The sequence below is a fragment of the Schistocerca piceifrons genome, chromosome 1 (genome assembly GCF_021461385.2).
Source record: "Schistocerca piceifrons isolate TAMUIC-IGC-003096 chromosome 1, iqSchPice1.1, whole genome shotgun sequence".
NCBI lineage: Eukaryota > Metazoa > Arthropoda > Insecta > Orthoptera > Acrididae > Schistocerca > Schistocerca piceifrons.
The window spans coordinates 1,179,138,600-1,179,165,044 of NC_060138.1; the positions used below are offsets into that span (position 1 = coordinate 1,179,138,600).

General features: G+C 41.1%; 1 protein-coding gene across 1 annotated transcript in view; it reads right to left on the bottom strand.

The window, feature by feature from the left end:
- LOC124778994 overlaps positions 1–26,445 on the bottom strand; it is a 143,369-nt gene that overhangs the window by 24,083 nt on the left and 92,841 nt on the right. The gene's annotated exons all lie outside the window — the stretch shown is intronic.

Consider the following 26,445-nt stretch of genomic DNA (forward strand, 5'->3'; position numbering starts at 1 on the left):
ACCTCTTGCATTGGTAGTTCTTTCTTCTACCTTGCTATTTCACTAGTTCCATCCCAGCCTGCAGAAGATAAAGTTTCCGTTTGTTGTGTTTCTTTTCATTCCATCGTGGATGTTGCTGGATTAATATGGTGATTGCATTGATAGCACAAATGTCGATGAGAGAGCAAAATACAGATAGATGCCATCTCTTTGTTCCCCTCTTGCAGGTGTACATACGCGCCATTTGCTCAGTGGTATCAATTCCACCTTTAGTGGAATTATAATATGCATTTATCTCGGTTTTATTCTTCTCTCTTCCAACAATGCTTTTATCTTCGTGCATTGTTGACAACATCAGTAAGTTTTTACTTGGATTCGTTTTTGCTGTGTAGGACACCAAAGTTACTGGAGGCCTACATTTTGGGAACTGCACTAACTCACTCCAAGTTTACAAGATAAATAACAGCTGACTTGACATCAACAATCACTTCCTCTGAAAGTAAACCAAGTGATGTGAATATCAAGAATACCAACCAACAAGAAACTTGCATTGTTGTAGAGAGGAGAAATACGAAATACTACTAAGGGAAATTTTCTATAGCATTGAAGCCTAAGGGGGGAGGGGGTTGTTGGACCCATATAAGTTTATTTATTTTTTATTTCAAAACAGGAATTTTCTATAAAATATATTGACACTAACGTTTCATAAAATAGCCAACAAACAATAACTCAAAGGGAATATGTAGTATGAAAGTTACTTGGGGCAAAAGCAGGGGACATAATAAAATTGTGAGTTCAACGAACCCCCCCCCCCCCCCCCCCTTAGGCGTCCTAGGGTTAATGGAATATTCCCGCTTCAAACCCGTATACTTTCTTAAGTTCCGTTTAGTGGTGGCGATACCACGCAGCCTCCAAAATGGCGTCTGTAAAGTGTAACACCGAAAATGCAGGATGCATGGCACTTGCTACCGATATATATATATATATATATATATATATATATATATATATATATATATATATATGTATATGTATATATATGTATATATATATGTATGTAAATGTAATTTAATTACTTTTGAATGCATTAAGGAACAGCAGTGATCAATGTCTTGTAAATAATTACTATTAAAAACAGTGTTGATCACGATTTATTTAACAAGGTGACCGGTTTTGACCACTACTGTGGTCATCTTCAGACCATTGAGTAGGAACCCCTTTCTATTGGAGAATCACAACTAAATAATAAAATTGTGAGTTCAACGAACCCCCCCCCCCCCTCCCCCCCCTTAGGCGTCCTAGAGTTAACGGAATATTCCCGCTTCAACTCGTGTACTTTCTTAAGTTCTCCAACAGAAAGGGGGGTTCCTACTCAATGGTCTGAAGATGACCACAGTAGTGGTCGAAACCGGTCACCTTGTTAAATAAATCGTGATCAAGACTGTTTTTAATAGTAATTAAATGTAATTTAAATGCTTTTTTTTAATAAGTAAGGACATTGCTGCACTGTACGTGTACATTTAGATGGAAGTCGGTTGACGTTTCATTGTATTTATCTGTGTTTCACTGTGAAACTTATAAACTCTTGGAAAAAGCAAAAGGAATTGTTATTTGTATCGACTAGCGACGATAAAGCAGTGCTTGTACGTTGTAAAATCTTTGGGTAGGCTGTTGCTGCGCAGAGCGCGCGGAGAGACCGGGAGACGGGTTCCAGCGCTTGTGGTGTGCGAAAGTGTGGTGTTAACGCTCTCGCAGTAGAAAGTCCCATTCTCGGCGGCATCATGTACGCGCGCCGGCCAGATGTCTAGTAGCAGGAGGAAGGACAGTGGACGGGCGGATGAGGCTGTATTAATTACGATTGCCCGTTCCTATAATTAGCCATGGCTCCAGAAGTTGTTACCGTCTTCAACAACAGCAGCAGTTTCCAGCAACACAGTTTCATCGTCGGCTCCGAGTTTCAGCGTAATCACAGCAGTGAAGTAAGACTTTTCATTGGTAGAAAGTATTAACGGCTAACCCGGCAGCACAACTGAATGTGATTCAATTGATAAGATTTATTTAAATAATAATCATTTAAACTAAGGGCGATTGTGTCCTCATTGCCACCAGACATTGTTACCCAAGCAGTATCCTAGTTCCTTTTTCTCTAATATGCTAACTAAGTGTCACAAGATACAAATTGAATAGTTACAGCCAGTTTATTAATGAATAAATTCCCTTTTAAAGAACTTTAGCCTCAGTCTACTTTCAATTAACTGTTGTACAAACAGAGGCTTCAGTATATGACTAAAGGAAAGCAATTTCATTTTTCAAGATCGAGAATCAATCATTGGAAAAACCCAAATCTACAGAAATGCACCAAATTACGAGTGCAGAAGTTTTATTTATTTTACATATAGCTTGGAGCACATGACTGGTTGGTTTGGTACGTATTCTTGTACTTAATTCTGTTCAAGTCAGCAAAAAAAGGATCAGTTGTTCAGACAGTAATATGAAATCCAATTTGCAAAGTAAGTATGGGAAAGTAAAAAGTGCTTGCTTTTTTAAAAAAATTTCTTTGATGACGTCATGCTGAGACCACTGAAAGTTATTGTTCACGTAACGAAGTTCAGTGCTAACATACAGTTTAATTGAATATTTTCAAATCATTACTCGATTGCCTTTTTTTCAAATTTTAATGCCAACATAACGTAAGTGTGACTTCCCAGTTTTCTTTATCATTACACACTCACTTAAAATTAGTGTAAAAAAACGTGACAACCTTCAGTTGCCACGTCAGTGTTTAATAATGCATGTTCTTCTTTCCCATCATCTTGTACAGGATTTTGGATGTAAATTGCCCTAGTGGGCTGGCGACCGTTAATTATTTCCTTTCCGTTAATTAATGTAACTTTTTGATTCATGATCAGTGGTACCTCTTTTCTGTCCAGTGTTCTCCTTGAGTGAATGCACAAAATAACTTTAATTTCCTAAATTATAACCCTGTTCGGTTTAATTACTTTTTATTGTTAGTAGAGTTTCCTTCAGAAGGGTTTCCTCCTACTTATCGATATCACTTCTTCGGCAAAGATAGCCTTATCCAATCAGAAAAATCCATTAGGCATACACGCTATTCACGGTCATATTTTATATCGCAAGCAAGATAGGCCGATTAGTAAGAAGGAGGTTACAAACGGAGATGAGTTCCAAGCAGACAGTTGTTACTGAGTTTCCTTAGCCGAAAATTGAGAACATCACTGAGATTCATAGGCCATTGTAGAGTGTCTACGACAACCTGGCAGTGAACAAAAGCACGGTGAGTCGTTGTGCGAGGCGTCTGTCATCATTACAAGGTCGCGCAAAACAGTCCGATCTCCCGCACTCAATCATGCACTGTTGGATCGTGCGGCCGCTCTCTTTCGAGGTGATAGACGGGATCAAAATCAAACACCTCTTTGCTGAACTGGACGTTTCTGTTGGCAGTGCTGACAGGCTCTTCCACCAGTTGGGGTTCTCAAAGGTCTGCGCCCGCTGGGTTCCTCGCCGGCTAACTGGAGACCATACAGAGCAGGATGGACTACCTGTGCAGAATTGCTTACGCGATACGACGTTAATGGTGACAGTTTTTTGTCGAGCATCGTGACAAGCACTGACCTGGTACCTAACAACTTCCATCTGTTTTGCCCAGCGAAGAGTGCACTCCGAGGTGGGCAGTACGTGGATGATGCGGAGGCCATTGATGCAGCAAGACTCTGCGTTGACCAGTAGAGTGGTACCACGCAGGAATACAGGTCCTCCCGGTAATGTGGCGTCTGGCCATCGCATTAAAAGCAGATTCTCTTAAATAAAAGGTTTCTGTAGCCAAAAAAAATGAGGAATAACATCGTGTATTATAATACTGAACAAAACCAAACTGCTTTCGGAAGAAAATGTGTTGCAGTACATCTACACTCCGCAGGTAGCCTCCGTCTGTGTGGCGGAGGATACTTCCGGCATCTCTATCTTGCCTCCCTCCATGTTCCATCTGAGAATAGTGTTGGGAAGAATGAGTGCCAAATACTTAGTATCGGAGAAGCAATGAGCGGAGTAAAAATGTTCAGCGATCGGATTAAAATTCAGGCTAGAATAAAATCAGTGACTAGAATCCGTGGATACCGAAATTCAACGCAAGGTAAGTACCCTAAATTATAAAGATCTATTCGTTTCGTAAACAATTCAGTAACCAAATTACCGTTATTTTTATCAGCACGACGACCATAGCGTCTAGCTGCACATATTGTTTCCATAACACCTCGGTGTGATGATGAGTATGTTCAACTTCAAAACGGTGTCTAGGAGCATAATATACCTACGTAAGTCACCAATTTAAATGACATTTGCAGTTCTTCATTCACAATGGATATAGTCAACTTAAAACATTGTTTCCTAAGCAGGCGGAGTTCTGTGACCCCTACAGATGCTTCAGTTCATCCATCGGAAAAAATCAGTAAATTGTATGAATTTAAAACTGAAAGTAACTGCATTTGGGGAAGATATTGGAAGACAGTGTACCTAGGAATATGCTCCTTAGCCAGTATTCCAGTCTCGTGACCGATTTTAGAATCTCATGAAGGAACCTGCTCTATAGACCGCCATAAGCAGTACCGGCATCTTTTATTGTTTTTGTGGTTTCGAGGTATCAGGTTGTGTTTTTTGCAGCATTCGTAAATGTTACAAACGCTGTATATTTAAGTATTTTTGAGGATATTGTTAATTCTTCAGTTACAGAGTTTTATGACGAGTAAAGTTCTGTGTGTTAGATGCATAACATGTGCACTGTTAAGCTATACTTCGTCAGTCGCGAACCATCTTGTACCATGAAATGGAGAGTATTTTTACCATGGAGCACGTGCTATATAGAAATAAACTTCCTTTAATGTCTTTTGTATCCCTCTCTCGAAACTAGAAATTTGTCTTACCTGCCAGTAATTTTTACTTCAAAATGTTTTAAACTTGTAACAGGGTTTTGTTAATAATTAATATGAATTCACTTTCTGATTACTGGTGTGTAGTAGAGTAGTAATATAACTCATAAACTATTAAAAACATATCGACAAGATATTCAGGACTGCAGCACCTAAAAGTTGGAATTGAATATTTCTTCCTATGTATATGACCATGTTGCAACTTGGAACAGCTATTTACATTTGGAGAAATCTTACTTTAGAGCAGTAATTTCTGTTATTTCAAAAAAGAGTGCAACACATTTGAAGTCAATGTTATAATTTAAAAAGGGGATAAGAAAATAAATTCTACTTCTATTACGAGGCTGACGAGAGACCAAGTTTTCCCAGTTGCAACGCTCTTCCCTACTGCACTTATCTGTATAATTAGACAGCTTAACCTATTCATTCCTTTAACAAGCTACTTTGACGAGTTCTAAAATAATTTTCTGGTGTTTATAAGACGTAATCAGCTCCGCATAAAACATCTTTTACAGTATGTGAATCTTTCCACAGCGATATGCATACAGAACCTGGGAGAAATACGCTGGTGTTGTATGATACGTATATCATCTGCAATACTAATTGTTCTGCATGTAGACACGGACTGTCCAATATATGTGCAGCTTCTTTCACGGCAACTTGCAGAGAAGTAAAAGGTGTATATCCGAAGAGCCTAAAAGCTGTCCATCTCCACCTAAGAGGGGCAGTCAAATGAAAACTGAACAACCGGCACATCGGGACCATTGAATGGTTCCATTCCAAAGTAATCACTACACGGGTTAAGACATGTGTCTCACAGGAAGATCAGGCTGTGGTGTCACCGCCAGACACCACACTTGCTAGGTGGTAGCTTAAATCGGCCGCGGTCCATTTAGTACATGTCGGACCCGCGTGTCGCCACTGTGTGATCGCAGACCTAGCGCCACCACAAGGCAGGTCACGATATACGAGAGAGCACTCGCCCCAGTGGTACGACGACATTGCTAGCGACAATACGGACAAAGCCTTCCTCTCATTTGCCGAGAGTCAGTCAGAATAGCCTTCTGCTAAGTCCATGGCTACGACCTAGCAAGGCGCCAATTGTAACAGTGCATGTATCTTACGAGTCGCATTTGTATAGTCAAGAGAGATGTATCACAAGGAGTCATTAAAGTTAAGTATAAAGCAGCTACGTACTTTTCTTGCTACCATTCTATAGTTATCCTGTTCCAGAATTCACGCCCGTCTGCGTTAGATAGCGTGCCTATCGGCCCCCTCAAAATAACACTGTGTCGGCACTTCTGTCGACACACCACAGGCGATCTACTCCTGTTCCCTGGAAAGCAGTCGGCCACTGAGACATCCACAACCGCACCCACTCTTGCGCTTCCTCGTCCGACTGAAACTGATGTCCACGTGTGTCTTTCTTCAGGTCGCCAGAGACGTGACAATCACACGGTGAAAGATCTGCGCTGTTCGGAGGATGAGGCAGTGTTTCATAACCAATTCGCCGAAGCGTAGCATTCGCCCGATTGGCAGTGTGGAGGCGGACGTTGATCAAAAGTAGACGCTGATTTGCCCATGATAGTGACAGGCTACACTCTCGGGCTAGCTCAGAGACGCTACGTGGCCTATAGGAATAGATTTTTTAAGGTATTTTCAACATTTGACTGTTAATTGTTCATTTATTTTACACATTCATGATTTCGGAGTTATAGCCGTTTTCATGTGCATGCTGACTTGAAAATTAATAAAGCGTAGATAACACAGTGAGCGGCGTAGGGACAGGAAGTTATTACGTATTTGTGATCACTACTTACAATTCAAATATATCTGAAGGGTATGCCAACTGTCACAGCCGAAAAAACATCTTTCTCGTCTTATAGATCAGTTGTCGTATTACAGTATACGACTACAAATCGAAGACACGTAACATGGCTGAAATTTTGCACAGCCAATAACCATTAACACGCAGTGTGGCGTATGTAACAGCCAATATAATCCTGTGACCTGCATTCTTCACTCTTGTTCCTCAACTGACGTTGACAGGTGTTAAAACAGTGGCAGAGAGCGTAAAAAAGCGGCACCACTGAGTACGTTACATGGTCTTCGCATTACCAGAGGTATTTCCAGGAAAAAGAAGGTCGATACTCATTTAGCTAAATGATAAATATGTCCTTGTAATACACGTACATAATAGCCTCTTACGGGGATATATTGTAATACTCCATACCTAGAATGTAAATACATTTGTTTTGGAATAAAAACAGCTTTTCCTTGCTGCGCTGTATTTTATTTCTCCTCGGCGCGTTCGCGTTTTTCATTTTAAGGAATCAACAGTGGAATCTAGAATTGTACAGTTTTGTTTCGATTTGTGTTATTTGTAGTTCAACAACAGTTTGCGTCTCGTTTCTTATCTAAATAAGTGATCACTTACAGCGCTTCGCGTTTGTTTTGTTTGGCCTTGAAGTGAAAAAGGCCAGACGTGTCTGGGTGAAATAAAACGCAGTGCTGCAAGAAAAGGTGGTTTTTATTTACAAGACAAATATTTCCGTGCTTGCTGAGGAGGATGGCCACGCAAACAAACTCGTTAAAACCATTTTAGACTCACAAAAAAATTCTCATTTCAAAAATGATCACGTGGCTGCACTATTATGTTAGTAATAATTCACTGAATTATGACGTCACATCTGTGCAGCTACTTGCACGTCCCTCGTGAAAAGGCAGGACTGCCACACAAGTCAGGAACTAGAAGATCATGACCCAGAACTGCTCAGTGACATTCTCTACACATTTCTAAAATTCGATAGTCTACCTGTTCGGTGGAGGCACCGAGGGGGCAGGGGGACGGGGTGGCAAGGGGATGGGCAGGTGATGTAGTAATAGACATGGCAGTAAGCATGGTGTAACAGTCAAGCTTAGACATGAACTGACTTGCGTATGGAATACAAAAAGAGGTTTGTAATGAGATTAATACCCCTTGCTGCATTCAGGCTTTGATATAAGTCAACAGGGACAGTTGAAAATGTGCTCTGACTGGGAGTCAAACCCGGGCTCTCCTGCTTACATGGCCGAAGCTATATCTCATTTTTGTTCTGTATTGTTCGTTGAATTTGCTCGTGGCGGATGTCCGATGACACCCGATCAGGTTGTTCGTTGATCCATTCACTCGGTTTTCTTTTTTATTAGAGACGGTAGCTATCCCTCTGACCAAACACACTGAGCTACTATGCCGGCAAATGTGCTCTGTATCGTTCCTATTTTAGTATATGTACCGACGAAGCGAGTACATCCATCTGAGCCAACGAGGACACAGAGGACAGTGCGACTGCAGGGACTCATCTCTGGGACGCCTCCCGTGAGACCCACATTCCCAACTACTTCCATAGTGCCCCTGCCCATTACACTCACTACTCGCGGCTTTCTGCCAATGCCCGTAAGAGTTCGGGCACTGTTATTGCATCCGCACAAAAGAAGATGGTCAAATGGCCGATGTGCCTTAACTATATATGTGTAAGGATGGTATCTGCTCTTTCGTAAATGTCCGAAAGAACAGATACCATCTTCATACTTCATATATAAAAGAAGTTTGTCTAGAGAGACAATTGGTTACCTAAAACACGAAGGTAGGAAACTTATCTGTGACAATAAATGAAAGAAAAATTTTCATTGTCAAGTCATGTGAACCAGTCATCGATACGACGAAAGAAGAGGTGTTGCTACGTGACACGGAAGGAAGGTCGTGTGATTGGTGTGTTTACAAACTATGATGTCAGTTGCTTGTGTGATGACGGGAGAAGGGACAGGTGAAACATACAACATATTCCTTTCGAATAACCTGAAGGGGACCATGGGGCTTAACGCCCCAGTTTGTTAGTGGTGGTAGAAATTTTCTTGAGTGCATAATGTCATCCTAACTGTCACCATAGGACGCTAAATCCAGCACTGATGTTCGCTTTGGTTGCGTGCTGACCTACAACCCTCTGAACACTCCTAGAAAACGTTATTGTGTTACTGTACTCCTTCCCCATATGCATCTTTTTAGGAGTACATTCGCCCCTAGCTACATTTTTATGAATGCCAATCGAACTGAGCAGGTGGAGCTTCTGGAACGGGAGGATATCAGCGAATGGACTTGTCTGCCCATTCCGTCGATTTAAAAAATCCCATTGAGCACCGGTGGGTGCCGTTTGGAAGACGTATTGTGAGACGATGAAATGACATTGGAAACGATATGCTGGCTCGCAGATGTTCGAGTCGAGTTCTGCCCTAACATTCACTTTCCTTCCGTTGAAGCATCAAATTATATCCAGTTTACACCTCCACAATGCGGTATCCTATGCATTTCTTTCTGGTGCTGTTACCACCTTTATTTAAAAATTAAGACATAATATGAACTACTTAAGGCGTAAACGACAACTTTGTTTCGTCCGTAACACAAGTAAAGCCAACAGAAAATAATAGTTGACACAGGTCATCGTTTGTGTACGCTAAGATACAAAAAAGTAAGAGAAAGGCTATTCTGAATGGCACATTATACTACGCACAGTGATTATAGTCTGTACGTTTGACATACAGACATTTAGTCACAGAGCCGGTACACAGAGAATGAGCCACGATTACTTTAGAGAATATGTTCAAAGCGATACTTTGCATTTGCTGGACCCTATTTTGCCGGAAGCAACGCAACAAATCTGCAGCCACCATCGCCGAAGCGGCATGCACGCGAGCTATTAGATCTGTGCAGCCATGGGTGAAGTATTATAAACTTGTTACGTTAAGTGTCCTCACTAATAAAAATCTAGTGGATTAAGGTCCGGGAAAAGTGGAGACCAAAACAGTGACCCTCCGCAACTAATCCATTTCCCTGGAAACGATTCATTTGAATACTTACGCATATTTATTCCAAACTGTGGCGGTGTGTCGCCGAAAGCCAAGTGGAACGTTTTATAATCCGTAGGGCAAAGTACTGGGAGGAAACGGGCGATACAGGGCGCATTCGACTTGTCCGGCAACAGGTAAAGGCCCAAAAGCACTCCTCTCACGATTGCAGCTCACTGTTTTATGCCAAAGTGTGCCTGAGAGCCTAATTCATGGGTGACGTGTGGGTTGTGATCCTACCAATAATGGTTCAAAATACCTTGACGAGTGAAGCAGCATTCGCTAGTCCTTATCACATTATTAATAAAATTTTCGTTATCTTTCACTTGGTGCAAAAGCCATTCGCAAAACTGTACTCATCGAATGCGGTCTCATAATGCTGTTGATATGGATGCAACTCTTCATCGTGTAACACTTCAACAACCAGCCTTTAAGATATCTGCAACTGCCTTGCAATATCACGAGTACTTCACCGAGGTGATTTGTGAGCTGTTTCAAGAATTTCGTCCTTTGTTTGTGGAGTACGTCTAGTCCTTGGGCGACCTCTGTCCTTGCCTTCGGACACGATTACAGGCGTACCGAAAACTTTATTCCAGGAGACGTAAAACATTCTTATCGGGTTGGGGCCTTTGAGGGAACCGTACAGCTTACTCAAGACCAGAGCAACAGCTTTGTTAGTGGGAGCACCCAGCACCAAAGCATATCGACGGTTTCGTCGTTTGTGTACTCCGTCGAGAAGCTGCCCCACATGAACTTCTCAAGACCACTTATGGTTGTGCATTGTGCAGTCAGTAGACATATGCAAGCAGTTTAACGGCTCCCACTGTCATGTCATAGCCTAGTTGAATGTGCTATCCTGTTTATAAACGACAAAAAGATGGAAACGGACTCCAAAAAAGAGAAAAGGAACCTGATGAGGATTCGAACCATGACGTACGTGGGTTTGATGTGCCAACAGTTTACTCAGTAAGCTACGACGGCTGCTACGATAATTCGAAGTGATAAACGTTCCTCTGTACATTCCATTGCGATGCTGGTTGTCATTGTGTTGCCAGCTCCTACATTTCACACATTTTTCAAAACGTGCCTGATATTCTGCTAGACAATTTTTAAAAAAAAATCTGGATGAGGAATCGGATGCCGACCTGCAAGTGTGGAAATTTTTCTTCGCCCTCTATATGCCCTCGACCCAGCCTAGCTGGTCATCGGCATGGCTGTGCTACGCATCATCGCCTCCTGTGTGTCGGACTCTACCGACCCTCTTGTGAAGAGCTATCATTGACGCAGCTGGCCTGCGAAACAACCAGCGTTGCCTGACGGCCAGCCATCAGTCCTCCACTCTAGCAAAGTCTCCATGAGACCACCGGCTCGGCATCCTTATGGCCCCAAGTACGAACTGAATTCCTCCTAGCTTTGCCCACTATAGACGGTGTTCCAGCTAGCGGTCCAGGGTTCGTCATCCCCATGTCAACGCCATCTCCCACTATGCTAGCCACCGGACTGCTTTGCTCTGGCTAACCGAGTCGGGACACTCACGCCATCCCGACTCACCAACAGCAGGTCTGCTCCTTACCACCCTTCTTACCACCAAGCTTCTCTGAGGAGTGCTTACTGCAGGGATACCACTTCTGTGCGCCTGCCTGCGTGCTTCAATCATCAGTCATCTGCTTACTGCAAGCACTGCCTGTGGTTGTTTATGGTTAACGATACAGAACTTTGAGGTATGGCTGCCTTGATCGTCTACAGCCTCACCCATCTCCACCAGAGAACCACCCATCTTCGCCATTCTTCCCGACACCACCACATCTGGATACATTACGTAAGGGTAAGGTATCAGCACACTGCCCTTCCAGCCATCGTAACCTATATGAGCTCGGAGTCATTAGATTTCAATGATATTGATCCTCCTATAGCATACCCTGGCTCAGTGCACTGTGATCATTTCTGTAACAAAGGAAATACCCCTGGCAGTACTTGGAATTGAACACAGGTCCTTTGTATGGCCGACCAGTCTTACGTTACTATTCAAAAATGGTTCAAATGGCTCTGAGCAATATGGGACTTAACATCTGAGGTCATCAGTTCCCTAGATCTTAGAACTACATAAACCTAACTAACCTAAGAATACACACATCCATGGCCGAGGCAGGATTAGAACCTGCGACCGTAGCCGTCGCGCGGTTCCAGACTGAAGCGCCTATAACCGCTCTGCCACAACGGCCGACGCTTACGTTACTATTGAAAGATAGTTCCGACAAAAACGGTAAGACCACAGGAAACCATTCTTTTAACCTTTAACTTGCTTACAGCAGCTCTGCGGTACGCAAGAAACTCCTTACTAGAAACTATCTACAGACATTCGAAAAGAAGGAAGGTTGTGATAGTCTTATTTTGTTAAGGATGCTCACGTTTACTAGGGAAAGTGGAAAACATACAGTGTCAGACTGGAACAATGAATTGGTTTACAATGTCCGTAAACACATTGTAGAACACAGTTCACAAACATCCTTTCAGTGCACTTATCCAGTGAAGCAAAACGTTTCCACTTCTTTGATACTCGTCTGATGGTAGTAGGTAGTACGGAACCTCTCTAATGCAGAATTACTCACTGCACCTTGCATGCAGCCCCCCCCCCCCCCCCACTCTCCCACACACACACACAAAGTAGCACTGGCCATTGCTTATATCAAAGCCTCGTGTATTTGTATACTTGTATCAAAAGCAGTATGTATACCTGTATCGAAAAGTGCTTTTTCTTGAATATTTTCTTTTTTATGTCATCAGTCTTCTACTGGCTTGATGCGGCCCACCACGCTCTACAGTTTTTACGCTCTCTGTTCCCTCCTAGTACCGTGGAAGTTAATTTCCTGATGTATTGACACGTGTCCTACCATCCTCTCCCTTCTGTTTGTCAGTGTTTCCCATACATTCCTTTACTCGTCGATTCTGTGGAGATCCTTCTTATTCGTTACCTTATCTTTCCAACTGATTTTCAACATTCTTATGCAGCACCATATCTCAGATGCTTCGATTCTGTTTGTTCCGGGCTTCCCACAGTCCATGTTTCACTATCACACAATGCTGTCCTAAAAACCCACGTCCTCCCATATTTCTTCCTCAAAGCATTGCTTATATTTTGTACTAGTAAACCTCTCCTACCTAGGAGTACACTTTTTGCCAGTGCTAGTCTGCTTTTTGTGTCCTCCTTGCTCCATCCGTCTTGGGTTATTTTGCTGCCTAGATAGTATAATTCCCTAACTACTTCGTGATCACCAATACGGGTATGTTGAACTTCTCATTTCTGCTATTCCTCATTACTTTCGTGGTTCTTCAATTTACTCTCAATTCATATTCTGTACTCAGTAGATTGTTCATTCCATTCAGCAGATCAAATAATTCTTCTCCACTTTCACTGAGGATAGCAATGTCTTCAGCAAATTTTATCATTTATTTTTATTTCCGTCGTTACTGCTTCCATATGTAGATCGAATAGTAGGGGAGAAAGGCTACATCCCTGTTTTACACCCTTTATAATACGAGCATATCATTCTTGGTCTTCCACTCCTACTGTTTCCTCTTAGTTTTTATACGTGTTGTATATTAACCGTCTCTTCTACAACTCACTCCTAATTTCCTTAGAATTTAAACTTTTTTCACCATCTAACACTGTCGAACGTCACAATTGCATCTCTATTGCCTTCACCCTTCCTAATGCTAAACCGATCGTCCTCTAACACATCCTCAATTTTCTTTAGCATTGTTCTGTATGTGGTTCTTGTCAGCAACTTGTGAGTTGTTAACCTCATTATTCGATAATTCTCACACATTCCCGCTCTTGAAATCTTCTGAATTGTGCGGATAACGTTTCTTCCGAAAGTGAGATGGTATGTCGATCAGAGTCATACATTATACACACCAACGTGAACAATCGTTTTTCTTTCTCATCCCCCAACGATTTTAGAAATCCCGATGGGATTTATCAATTCCTACTGCCTTATTTTGTCCTAAATTTTTCGTATATAAGTGATTTTTGTAATAAATTTGCTATTCCGTAAAATCTGTAAAATAACATCTGTTACTTTTGTTTACTATAACAGATCATCAGATGATTGGTTAAACACGAAACGTGTCATGGCAGCTAATAAAGAAAGTGACTGCTTTATATTTTTTCCAAAATTATATTAATAATGGTTGCATGCCTCTACAAGAACTTTTAGTCTCATTTAAACTACTCATAATACTGCTAACTTCGGGGTTGAGAGATTATGTTTGACATGCAAAAGTATTTGAGAAAGTTTAGTCTCTGCCTGTGGGTACCAGACATAAACCTGGAAACTGTTTCGCGGAGATGTGAGACGAGAACCTTAGCATTTAGTTTCGGACGTCGCCGCCTCTCAGGCTGGAATTTTTAACTACAGCAAATAACTGTCGTTGGAAGTATTCACTGTATTAATTATGGTTCTTCCCACTCCATGGTGTACGAGGTAGAGCAACTATGGGTAGTATCTCGAATGAAAAACAGTCTCCGCTGCAGGGGAAAATTTACTTTAATCCAAGCGTATCACCATTCTGGAGCATCATCAGAAAATTTTACAGTATATTAAAATTGTCTGTTGCCCAAAAAGGGTGAAACGAAGTAATGAAATTTATTGTTTGCCCTGCAAGAAAGACTGTTTCTCGTTCGAAACATTCTGCTATTACTTCTAGTCATGTATTTATGTACTAGCATGTTGATTTTGGAGCTACAGTGTATCTGTTCCACACCTACAATTTAGGAAATAAATGTAAATAATTTGTGAAAATAATAATGTAACATTAACTTTGGAGAACATTTTATGGTGGAGAAAAAACAGTGGTCTGGCTAAAATACTGTTTTTAATCCATTTCTAAAATATTGTAACAGCTTTCATAGATGTTCCAAAATATTTACGAACTGGAGATGTGACACTTCTTGACCAGGTCAGATTCTAATTTAAAGGCTCTTGTTGTATGCACGATACATTCTTTAGATATTCGATACCAAGTAAATTTCGAAATTTCCCGCAATATGCTTTCCGAAACGGAAATATCTGGGGCGACGCAACGGAAGTCAAACATCAAACGTAGTATGTACTTTGAAATCAACTTTTTCCGCCCTTCACGGGTGGAATCGCTTCAAAACAAACGCGCATAAAACATGATACCGCTTCCCAGTTCACATGAGGACTGTCCAGTATCGTATAATGCGCATTATAATTCAATTTAGCCATAAAAAAGAATTATTATACCCACGAGGCAGTGGAAAGTGATTTACATTTCAATGGGGCCGTGACTGCTGTTTTCATTTATATGTTAAAAATAACACTCGACAAATAACCGCGATGGCGCCGCCGGTGTGCGGAGCAGTAATTATTTTTATAATTGAGCACGCAAGCTTGGCCACCCTTCGTCGTGGTTTGCGAGGCCGCGTCGCGGCCTCCCTCCACACCCACTATTCATCACCAAGCAGTTGCACCTCCTTCTTTTCCAAGACGCGGTCCTCCGTCGCTGGCGCCGCAGACGGACCACTGCTTTCAGGGCTAAGGCGTTCCTTTCTTCCGGCACCGAGAAAAAGAAACACAGGACACAACTTAAGGCGAGTGCATTCGACGCTCTGCATCCGCAGAGATGTACCCTAGAACTGGAGCAGTGCGCAAGAAATTATGCTAGAGTGCACCTCCGATTATTTCGCGAGAAGTGTGGCTCCGGGAATATAGTTTTCAACTCGAGTGGTGACCTAGAACTAGAAATCGTAAGCAACGAAGCTTCTCTTCGTGTGTAAAACTGTGCGTGTTTTGTATTCTCCCTAAAGTGACTTATGTGATGGACCCCAGATGTATTTCAGAGAGGCGCCAAAGGAGAACTGAAAAATGAGTTTACAAATTACTGTTACGTGTATTACCCGTAAAGGGGAAGTTCGAAACTAATAAAAATGTAAGAATTGGGGTTATTCGATTGTCAACGGCACTGAAGTTCCCTGTAATCCATATCTACGTCCACATCCATACTCTACAAACCACTGTGAAGTGCATGGTAGAGGGTGCTTCCCACTGTAATAGTTTTGTGTTTTTCTTCTCTCTCCGCCGGCCGATGTGGTCGTGCGTTTCTAGGTGCTGCAGTCCGGAACCGCGAAACCGCTACGGTCGCAGCTTCGAATCCTGCCTCGGGCATGGATGTGTGTGATGTCCTTAGGTTAGTTAGGTTTAACTAGTTCTAAGTTCTAGGGGACTAATGACCTCAGAAGTTGAGTCCCATAGGGCTCAGAGCCATTCATTCCCTCTCCATTCAAGGATGGGAAACGTTAAGAATGATTGTTTAAATATCGCTGTGGATGCTGTAATTCATCTGAGCTTTCCTTCACGATCCCTAAGTGAGCGAAACATAAGCGGTTGTAGCACATTCCTAAATTCATCACATAAAGCTGGTTCTTGAAACTTTGCAAGTAAGCTTTCTCGCGATAGTTTGAGTGTCTGCCCCTTTTTATTTCTTCAGCATGTCCATAACACTCTCCCACGGTTCAAACAAACCTGTGACCGTCCTTACTGCCCTCTGTGTTACTCCTATCTGGTAAGGAATTCATACACCTGTGCACTGCTCCAGACTGCATCTCATGGGTATTTTGTGAGAAACTTGCTTTGTAGATCCAGTGCATTATCCTAGTATTCCACCAATGACTCGACGTCCAACACATGCCTTACCAATGACTGTGCCTTTCTGATAGCTCTGTTTCACACCCTTACAAACTGATGCATTCAGGTATTTGAATGAGTTCGAAGGAAAAGACACCACGCATTCAAATAACTGATAAACCTGGCTGCTCAATTGATCCACTTTCTTCATATGCAAATACACAAATACGTTCGACCTCTGTAAGTAGCGAACAGAATTATAATGGACAGGGACTGCGGACAGGTGACACTCGATGCGAGTGTGGATCGGCCGTCAGGCGTAGCGAGATTGTCCGTGCAAGGGCTAGAACGCTGTGTTCTGGATGGCACTGTGGTTACCAAACCTCCATAGTAAACAGTAGATCCGGTTTCGAATCCCGGTCCGGTATAAATTTCCGTTCGTCGCCGCTGATTCCGCTTAATGTGCTGCTGCAGCTGATAGCAGTAATTCTCCTTCAACTTACATATTATCCAACTACAACTTGTTGATGATGCAGTCATACAGTACTAAGTTTTATGTTGTTTTTTTTTTTTCATTTAGTGAAGTGCACAGTTTATCTTTCTGAAAATTTGAAGCAAGTTGTCTGTGTTTGTAACACTTTGCAGTCTTGTCAACTAAAGGCCAAAAGACGTTCCACGATACTGTGTTAAATGATGCAGTGAAGGTACTGGCTTATGTTTCCGGACGAAAGAGGCTCCTCTCCAATTAACTTCATTCCACTCCTCGTTTGGATCTGCAGGTCTGGACTTTCTTTCCGAGGATGCAGTTAAATTATTGGATATAGATTCCGTCTTTTGTGCGGAGCCACTGGTTTTTCACGTTACCCAAACATCGTCAGTGAGGTTTTCCTTATTGAAAACTGTAAAAATTTAACATATTTTAGGTTGTAACTGATATACAAAAGTGTGTATGTGAGCGTGTGTGCTTGTGTGTGTGTGTGTGTGTGTGTGTGCTCCTTGAGCTGTTTGCGTTGCTTTTTCTGTCGACTTCCTCTAATGTGTTAAATAACGTGCCTTTAGAAAGTCTAGTGTTTTTATTTAAATTAAAACACTACACTCTCTAAAGGCAGATTACTTAACAAATTAAATTAACTTATACACATACACTCACTCACTCACACAGACACACACACACAAACACACACATACACACACACACACACACATACATACACACACACACACACACACACACACACACACACTACACAAAGAAAAACAGAGTAAAAGTAAACAAAATTCGGCAAACCCTCTCGGGAACAGAGAAACGCTGATGTTGTTAGGAAACACAACATAGCTTTCACCGCATTCTGCGAAGTAAAAAGGTGTTTGTAAGAACAAAATTACACGTAGTATATTAATATGTGTCTGCAGTGCACTCAGAACGCAACAGAAGGAACAGTCACAAAAAAACGTGAGTAATAAATATATGTGAAAAACATTTTTCCAGACCAAAATAACGTTTATTAAAAGTCAAGGAATGTGTTAACTCGTCGTTGAAATTCACATTTATGTCGTTTCGCCTCCAGTGCAGAAAACCATACAGATGGTCATGTGAAACCGTATATTGTAAAATCACGGTAAGAAGAAAAACGAACAAAAACTTTCTTTAGGCCTCACTTTGTTAGGTCAGTTACAACCTAAAATATGCTCAGTTTTTCAGTTGTCAATAAGCAAAACCCACTGATGATGGCACTAAGGTGCCGAAACATGTTTGGGTAATAAGAAATAAATGTGTTTTTGCATAAGAGGCGCACCCTATATCCAATAATTCTAGCTATAGTTTGCAGTTCTCCACATATTCTGTAAATCACTCCAAGTGAAAGCAGGCAATTTAGTCTGAATAGGCAGATAATTTCCATATCAATTACTAAGACGTTGTGTGAGTAGGTGGAATGGAAAAAAGGACTAGACTCGCAATCTGCAGAAGAGTGGCTTCAACCCCCATCCGGCCATTCAGATTTAAAATTTCCAAGGTTTCCAAGGTCCTTTGAATAAAAGAGATTTATTTCCTCATTTTTTACCAACAAAGTAATCTAATTAGTAATACAATGAATATTTATTCGGAACGACGATGTGTAGTTACGATTTTTGGTTTTGTTGTAAAATTAAGTATTGAAAACAAGATGTAACAAAATTCCGGAGATTTCAGTAACTCATAGTTAAGAGCTCAAAATGGAAATGGTGATTTTCACTGTTGTTTGTGCACTAAACGGGCAACAGTGGAAGTTAATCAGCAACTAATTTATGTTTGTTGGGAAAATTATGTTAACAGATAAAAAACATGAGAACGTTAGAGTGGTGTGGGAGGCTGAAGAAAAAGTGAATGCTATTCGCAGTCACCGAAGAAAAATGCCTAGAATCAGTCGCTAATGGATCTGCTTATTTCATTGGAAATGGAAATGTGCGTTTGGCGTCATTGGCCGGAGGGCCCCTTACAGGGCTGGTCCGGCCGCCATGGTTCACGTCTTATTAGATTGGCCGACCTGCTCGCCGGATTTAGATGAAATGATGATGAAGACAACACAAGCCTCGGAGCGGAGAAAATCCCCGACCCAGCCGAGACGGGCCGTAGGACGGCAGTCCGTCACGCTGACCTCTCGGCAGTCGGGGCGGACGGTTATTTAATTGTTCCGATGTAGTCTGTGTACGGCGTATGAATATGGATACTGTTGTCACATATACAGAATTTCTTAAAAAAGAAAAACTTGAAGGACACCATAACTTACAACCTAAAACTACATAATTCAAGTATAAACTACATGATAAAAGAAATCACTACGCGCCCGGATACCAGCATGTATTTATGCGCTACTTCCGAGACGGGGATTTGCTCCGGCTCCGGATCGATTCCATATGGCGGATTAATGGCTGCGGTCTACGTGCCAGCCAGCCTGAACGCGATTTTAAGGCGGCTGCCCACTTCCCGCTACGTGAATATCGGGCCGGTACCCGAGTACCACCTCAGTTACACGATTCCCAGGTATTTAGAAAACTTTCGAACCCTTTGACTTAAATAACACTACAAGCAGATAATTGGGGTGTATATATTCCGTACCTGCGATCACATAAATTAATCATGCCACATACATTAATAACCTGTGCCAACGCTTGATAAAGAGATGACAAAGATAAGTATAACCATTCGTTGTGTTAACCGAAGGGATCCGACAACTGTTGCTAAGTTAATCATTTATTGCCTACACAATTGATTTTGGAACACTAATGTTCCTCCATCGCAAGAGGAGGAGGTATACTTGGAAAAGGTCGGGAGATACGGGAAGATTTCAATTAGATTACATCATGGTCAGACAGAGATTCCGAAATCAGATACTGGATTTAAGGCGTACCCAGGAGCAGATATAGACTCAGATCACAATATATTAGTGATGAAGAGTAGGCTGAAATTCAAGACATTAGTCAGGAAGAATCAATACGCAAAGAAGTGGGATACGGAAGTAGTAAGGAATGGCGAGATACGTTTGAAGTTCTCTAACGCTATAGATACAGCAATAAGGAATAGCGCAGTAGGCAGTACAGTTGAAGAGGAATGGACATCTCTAAAAAGGGCCACCACAGAAGTTGGGAAGGAAAACATAGGTACAAAGAAGGTAGCTGCGAAGAAACCATGGGTAACAGAAGAAATACTTCAATTGATTGTTGAAAGGAGGAAGTACAAACAAGTTCCGGGAAAATCAGGAATACAGAAGTACAAGTCGCTGAGGAATGAAATAAATAAGAAGTGCAGGGAATCTAAGAAGAAATGGCTGCAGGAAAAATGTGGACATCGAAAAAGATATGACTGTCGGAAGGACAGACTCAGCATACAGGAAAGTCAAAACAAATTTTGGTGACATTAAAAGCAACGGTGGTAACGATAAGAGTGCAACGGAAATTCCACTGTTAAATGCAGAGGAGAGAACAGATAACTGGAAAGAATACATTGAAAGCCTCTATGAGGGTGAAGATTTGTCTGATGTGATAGAAGAAGAAACAGGAGTCGATTTAGAAGAGATAGGGGATCCAGTATTAGAATCGGAATTACAAGGGCTTTGGAGGACTTACGGTCAAATAAGGCAGAAGGGATAGATAACATTCCATCAGAATTTCTAAAATCATTGGGGGAAGTGGCAACAAAACGACTATTCACGTTGGTGTGTAGAATATATGAGTCTGGCGATATACCATTGTAAGTAGGCTGTTTATGTTTTCTTATTGGCAACGTTACGTAGCGCTCTGTATGAAAATCACTGGATGTGCTGTGTGCAGTCTGTGGCTGGTTTGCATTGTTGTTCGCTATTGTAGTGTTGGGCAGCTGGATGTTAACAGCGCGTAGCGTTGCGCAGTTGGAGGTGAGCCGCCAGCAGTGGTGGATGTGTGGAGAGAGATGGCGGAGTTTTGAAATTTGTCATGAACTGCTATATATATATATGATGATATTAAGGTAAATACATTGTTTGTTCTCTGTTAATATCTTTCATTTGCTAACTATCCCTATCAGTAGTTAGTGCCTTCCGTAGTTTGAATCTTTTATTTAGCTGGCAGTAGTGGCGCTCGCTGTATTGCAGTAGTTCCAGTAACGAAGATTTTTGTGAGGTAAGTGATTTGTGAAAGGTATAGGTTAATGTCAGTCAGGGCCATTCTTTTGTAGGGATTATTGAAAGTGAGACTGCGTTGCGCCAAAAATATTGTGTGTCAGTTTAAGGACAGTCGTGCATAATTTTTCAAAGTGGACGCCGAGGATAATTCACTGGAATCTTCTGATTTTTTCTTGTAGTTTGTGCAATTACTGTAGCTATTGTTTATTGCTAGCGCGTAATTATAGAGAGAATTTCCTTTGTAGTTGCAGTCTTTCATTGTTGTACAGTAAAACAGTTGTGGCATGCATGTAGATTTGCACCAAGTATTTCGCAGCTGCGCTTGCAATTAACTAGATATTATTTTTAGTGCTATGTTAATGTGTTCACCTATTCTTGCTCTTCAAATTGTGTTTTTCTGTGTTGTCATGTGAAATATTGTGACAATAATGGCGTGTGAAAAACGTAACACTAGGCTCCAAAGTAAACTGATAAATGACAGCGAAGACGAAAGCAGTGTGTTAGCGCCACCGAGTAATGAATTAACTAATGTTCAAAGTAGTAATTTGGTAATTGTGCATAGAGAAATGGAGCGGGAGGCAAATAATGGCGTAGACAGTGAAACAGGTAGTGAACAGGGAAGCATTATCGATCGATCGGTCGGCAACAGCTCGCCTCAGGAATCTGAAATGACAGGACACAATCTCGCAAATACTGTAGATTCAGGTTTTGGGTCCTCACCGTTTCCTCAAATGAGTCAAGACACATTTTCTGCTTGTCAAAATGTGAATGTTGCCGGTGAAAGTGCACTGCAAAAAAGCATAGAGAAACAGATTCCAGACACTAATACAGTTTTATTGCAATTAATGCAACAAATGGAACTAAATCAGAGACAAATGGGAAAAAATCTTCAAAAGTTAGACACAATGGAACAAAGTCTTCAAAAGTTAGACACCACACTTGAACAAACACGTGAAGATTTAACTACTGAGTTACATAACATTGAATCGAAATGTCAAAAAGTCTATAATGACGTATAAAACACAAATTTGTGAGCATTTTCAACCTATTTTTTCGCGGCATGAAAATGCATTACAGAATCACGAAGCAGCCATAAAAGAACTGCAGACCATTGTTCATGAAAATCATGAGACCTTGTGGGCTAAAATTGACTCAGTTGCATCTACCGATTCGGTTACGCAACTTGCAAAAACTCAGGAAAACTTGAAGGACACAGTAGATTCGATTTCAACACAAATGGACACTCTGAAACTTGGTTCAGAAAAACACACTGAGGAAATGTGTTCACTATCGGAGAAAGTAGCCGAACTTTCGGATCAGGTCACTAACTTGTCTACAAAGGTAGATGATGATCTGAATGACACAAGACCTGTAGCCTTCACTGAGACAGAAGAGTATGAACAAATTAGAAAATTCAAACAAAATCAAAATCAAATCAATACACAGTACAAAAGAGAAATCCGGGAAGTACAAGATCAGTTGACGCAGGTAATACAAGAATTACATATTTCAGAGGACACTCGCGCCCCAATACGGGAAGAGGGACATAGAAATACGGAACAGCCACAAAATAATAACACAGGGCATTTCGGAAGTTATGAAAGAAATTGGCAAGGTGCACCGAATTTTGAGATTGAACCGCCGACACGAAGCAACAATGACCGATATGCTACTCGCCGACACGTTGATTTTGACTATAAGCTGTTCATTACTACACGTAAATTCAAAACATTTAAGAATTCTGGCAATGACATTCATCCACAAGCATGGCTCCATCAATTCTCTCATTGTTCTCCTCCCAACTGGTCGTCAGAGCACAGATTAGAATTTATGTGTGGCTACTTAGAGAATGAACCAGCTGAAAGAATGCGATCGGTCATTCACGATTGTCACAGTGAAGGAGATTTTTATCATGCCTTCCTCTCAGCATATTGGTCTCAAGCTACACAAGACCGAGTAAAACATAGCATCATAATGATGAAACATTTCGAACAATCTGAATTTTCCAGTCTTGTGAAATATTTTGAAGACATGTTGCACAAGAATCAGTACCTGTCAAACCCATACAGGCCCTCAGAACTCATCCGCATTTGCTTAATCAAACTGCCTGAACATTTGCGACATATTATTTTAGCAGGACGTTGCAAAGACGACATTGAAGCTTTTCAGGGACTGTTACAAGAATTAGAAATTGACACAGACAGTCGCCGGATGCGAAAACAGGAAAACAATCACTACAGGTCACATCCGTCACAATTCCGTGACGACAGAAACAATAACTGGACACGACAAGTCTATTCTTACAACGCAAATCGTGACCAAAACAGACACCACCCATATGACAACCGTTGGCAGAGTAGTAATAATTACAGGGAAAGATCACCTCTCCGCGATAATGACTATCATAGAGACAATCAGAGAAACAGACAATATGGGAACCAAAATAATTATTATCAAGGGAGACAGAATAACTTTAGACGCAAAGGTCCAGTGCGCAGTTACGACTCAAGGAGAAATTCTCCACCACGTGACCGTCAAGAAAGTAACTATGGAATCTACCGACATGACGACAGACGATATGATCGTAACGACAGACCTGAATTGCATCAGAACTGGCGGGATTCAAACAGAGCAGAGCCCTCTCGACAAAGTGAATTTGTAGAAGATAGGTCTCCAAACCCCAATAACGATGCGCGCCAACAAAGACACAGTAAGCAATGACTCATACCGCTGGCAGCCACAAAACGTACTTATGAAACTGACGACTCAGCTACCGTAGCTAGTAATTACGTAAAAATGGAAGACATTAGGGACATCTTACTCCAGGAACACGACATAAAACATAACAACATTGCATATCCTGTGATTCACATTACTGTAAATGACGTAAAATTTACGGCAGTACTTGACTCTGGCAGTCCCATTTCAGTAATTAGTGAAACAGCCTTTAGCAAATGCAACAAATCGAACGATTGTCCCACACTTCCGTTACGTAAGATTAAATTACAAGGTGCAATCTTTGGAAAAAGTATAGATGTACGCCAACAAACCAACTTAGAATTCTTTTGCCAAAGCCACAGCTTCTCTATGAACTTTCTTATTGTTCCATTATTGTCGACGGAAATTATATTGGGAGTAAACTTTCTGAATGAATACAAAGCAATCTTAAACTTTCACGATGCTGAAATAAGTTTAGAGAAGGAAGGTAAGTCAATAGCTTTGAAATTTGAAGATTGGCTCTCAAACCATGACGAGGAAATTAATCGGCTTTACCTTCTGTTAGACAACAGTTCGGAATTTTCTACGGAACTAGACACTAACAATCACTCTGCAAGTACTGACAGGGATGATATCGACGACTTATTTGAAACTAATGAGTTAATTCAAAATAAAATTCAAACAATTGAGAATTGTAATGACACTGATAGGCAGGACCTTTTTGACATTTTACAAGCACATTCCACAGTTTTTACTCACAAAACATGAACAATCAAGGGATTTCAATACCAATTTCGTGTTCGTGAGCATACCAAATTTTGTGTTAGACCATACGTAATTCCAGCACATTATAGGGACCGTGTTAGAACAGAAATACAATCTATGCTTGACGAGGGCATTATTGAGCCTGCAGTAAGCTCATACAACAATCCATTACATGTTGTTGAGAAGAAAAATGGATCGATCAGACTTGTCTTAGATTCGAGACAAATCAATACTATCATCATTCCTGATACAGACAGGCCGCAAACGATGGAAGAACTTCTTCAAAATTTTAATGGCGTAAAAGTGTTGTCTTCTATTGATCTCAGATCCAGCTTTTATCAGATCGATCTTCATCCAGAATGTAGAAAATACACAGCTTTCCTTTGTTTCGGCGTTTGTTATCAGTTTCGGAAACTTTCTTTTGGTTTGAACATTTCTTCGGCAGCATTCATTCGCGGGCTAAATTCCATATTACCTGAGTTCTTAAAACGTCACATCACCTTATATGTAGACGATATTCTGATAGCAGAAGCCTCATGGGAACAACACAATCGCATCCTCAACAGCGTGTTACATATTTTTGCAGAATCTGGAATTACAGTTAACTTGGAAAAGTCTGAATTCGGTAGGACAAAGGTGAGGTTTTTGGGACCTATTATTTCTTCTGAAGGCATTCAGCCGGATCCTGAAAAGTTAGAAGTAATCAGAGCCATTCCAGTTCCATCCACAAAAAAACAAGTCCGCAGTTTTCTAGGTCTCGTAAATTTTTACCGTCGTTTTCTGAATATGCAAATTCTTGTTACACCAAAACTTTGTTCTCTCACTGGAAAAAATACTATTTGGAACTGGGACGAACAAGCACAGTTGGAATTCAATTCTTTGAAAAAATCGCTACTTAACGCGCCAATACTAGCTCATCCAGATCTGTCACAAGATTTCTGCCTTAGCACGGATTCTTCTAAAGTCGGTCTTGGTGCCCACTTATTTCAAGAAGCCACAGAAAATGACACTACCGTTCAGAAAACCATTGCTTTTGCTAGCCGAGTGCTAAAAAAATCTGAAAAAAATTATTCCGTTACTGAATTAGAAGCTTTAGCTATCGTTTCGGCATTTAACAAATTCCGTTTCTTTTTTTCTGGTAAGCATGTAAAAGTATACAGTGATCATCGTGCATTACAATTTCTTATGTCTTCAAAATTAAATAATGACAGATTAAAACGTTGGGCATTGTTTCTGCAAGAATTCCACTTCACAATAGTCTACATTCCCGGCAAGGAGAACATTGTTGCGGACGCACTGTCACGCGCACCGGCTGGGCTCGAGAAAAGTAACACAGAAGGCAACCTCGAGAAAAATTTCAGTATTCTTTACATTCAGAAAGTCGCCTTTGAAAACTTCATCACCACATCTTTAAAGGACATTGCTCATGAACAAGATAAAGATCCGATTTGGAAAGACATCAAAAGTAAATGGCATGAAAAGACACACACTCAGATTCGGCATTATTACCTGGTTAGAAACAACATACTCTTCAAACGCTGCACTGTTGATGACAAGCTATGGGTACTATGCATTCCAGACGATTTTGTTAATAAGCTCATTTGGTACATTCATTTCAGCTACGCACATTTTGGCCCACGAAAATGTTATCATATTCTTCCAACGACTTGTTAATTTAACAATATGGAAAAGAGAATTCGAAGAGTCTTGTCTATTTGTAAACTTTGTCAAAAGGCGAAACCATCTACTATCTCCCATCGTGCTCCGTTGTTTCCTATCATTCCTTCTAAATTAAAAGAATTTGCTGCTGTTGATCTCTTGGGACCGCTTGTCAGAACATCTAACGGATTTTCGTACGTTCTAGTCGCTGTTGAA